At 36.8% G+C, this 2,231-nt stretch overlaps 1 protein-coding gene and 1 long non-coding RNA gene across 3 annotated transcripts in view; one reads left to right on the top strand and one right to left on the bottom strand.

Moving 5' to 3' along the window:
- Positions 1–2,231, bottom strand: part of LOC140340107 (uncharacterized) — an 85,664-nt gene that overhangs the window by 23,804 nt on the left and 59,629 nt on the right. The gene's annotated exons all lie outside the window — the stretch shown is intronic.
- The window catches only part of PIK3AP1 (phosphoinositide-3-kinase adaptor protein 1), a 44,866-nt gene that overhangs the window by 454 nt on the left and 42,181 nt on the right, over positions 1–2,231 (top strand). The window lies entirely within an intron of this gene.

Here is a 2,231-nt window from a genome sequence, read left to right on the forward strand (position 1 = left end):
ATTGAGCTTAGTGAAAATGTTGAATATACTTTCTGTTCGAAGTCTGTTTGTGTTGCTTTACATACAAAGGATTGTTTTACAATAGTTATTCGCAGTAAAACATTATTTTAACTCTGTAGAAATTATTAACTTTATTTTGCAACAGTGAGTGAATCTGGAGATCAGATGTGCCAACTCCGAAAAGGATTTCAGTCACTGTCTGCTCAGATAGGGGTTTAGGATTGCAGTTATTATATGCATCATTAAACAATTTTATTGTGGTATATGTATATAATATTCACTGATCATAACTGATCAAACACAAACGACAGATACTCCTGATGAGTCATTAAATGCATAAGGTACAAAGGGGTTTGTTAAAACAAAGATCAGTATATATTTATTAATTGTATAGTTTTCAGAAGCATCCAGAAGTGTGGCTTTGAAAGCCCTGTTGGGTGCAATGGGACATTCTTTCTGAAAAGGCAAATTTCAGATGTTTCTCTTCACTATAAAACAGTGTTTCTGGACTTTTTCAACATAAGGGGAACCCCTTGACACCCCTCTTACATTACATTGCTGGCCATTTTGAAAGTATGTGAACCTTACAGATAGTGAAAAGATTATTGGCGTCACCTAAACTGACCTCAGAGGCATAAATTGCTCATTGCTTAAGAAACCCCTAGTAAGCTGTAGAGGAGCACAAGAATTCCACTGAACCCTGGTTGACAAACACTGCTATAGAAGAATATAGCAAATCCCAAACCCAGCTTTTAAAAACTTGAATATAGTCCATGTCAAACAAGTACATGTTATCACCATTTGCACTTTCTGAAACCAATGGCTGCACCACCTAACATGAATATACACTTGAGCATGATTTTTTTTCTAACACTTCAGTACAACTGTTCCATACCATTTAGCTTGTTTAAAATGTTATCCCTTTAAAAGATTTCTGAGGGAAATGATTTTATACTATACAGGATGATTATTACAGATAAGAGCTGATTAATGTAGAGGCTGTTCACTTAGCAATAGCGAAAGCTTACTTAGATTAGTAAATAGTGTGAATCAGTGTTCCTTTTTCATGAATATAACTAACATACAGTAGATTGACCTTGTTAACTAAGTGAACATTCACATTTTAAAATGAACATGCACCTTTATTATATAAGCCACCTGGTCGCTTATTTTTACCTACCAACTGTCCCTGGTGTGGAGAGACTGTCCTTTTATATAATTAGCATTTATTAACTCACATCTGTTAATCCTTAATGGTCCATAATCACACAGATCTCTTGGTGAGAACAACTTCCATTGAGATCCCTGTTCATGTTTAGAGTTGGTGGGACTTAACACCTTGGTTAGGACACATTAGGCAACCGTGGCAGTTTTTAGTGCTGGCATTGCCAGAGTTAGCTAAAACCATTATGTTTCTAGCAAAATCACCACCTTAGTGTGTATGCACCTGGTATATGTATTTGTAGACATGTTATACTTTAAGCCTTCAATAGGTCGCCTCCATATTTCTCCATGAAGCTGCGGTGCATTAACTCAGGTTATGTTCTGCAATAACGTGTTGTTAGGCAGGTTGTTCATAATAAAAGCATTGAATTTCTATTGAGTTTTCCATTATGTCTGCTTTATACTGTTGCAATTGCCTTGAATAAGTTTAAGATTTAAAAATTGTGAACATAAAGCCCCTTTTTTCTGTTATACCTGTGTGCAGTTTTAAATGTAGCATGTATTACTATAAATCAATTTACCAGTATAAAGGGGTCATAAAAGAAGTCTAATGTCACAGTCTTCCCATTAATCATAGTAATAAAGGAAATTAAATATATATTGTGAGACCGCCTGTAGCAACAGGGGGTGTTTCAAACAGGACAGCAGGTTAAAAGAGCATCAAGCGTTTTATTCACTATTACTATTTCCACACAAAAACAGGCAAAATAAAACAAAAACAGCAAAACAAAGCCTGGCCACTTGGCCACTAACTAACTGTTAGTTCCCTTTACCAACAATCCAACCCAACCTAGTGCTGAGCAGGACTCTAAGGCCCTAACCATAAAGCTTTTCCAACAAAGTGTGTGTCTTTACTCACTGTTCACCTTGGCCCTCCTCCCAGCTCAGGAGCCAAGACAGAGCCTCAGAAATAAGCAGGCTGGGAGTTTATATCCCCAACCTAATTTCCAGGATGCATTTCAGGTGAGACAGTTACACCTGATCGTACCCAGGCCTCTTTAGCTCCC

Source organism: Pyxicephalus adspersus, chromosome 10 (assembly GCF_032062135.1).
Source record: "Pyxicephalus adspersus chromosome 10, UCB_Pads_2.0, whole genome shotgun sequence".
NCBI classification, from domain to species: Eukaryota; Metazoa; Chordata; class Amphibia; order Anura; family Pyxicephalidae; genus Pyxicephalus; species Pyxicephalus adspersus.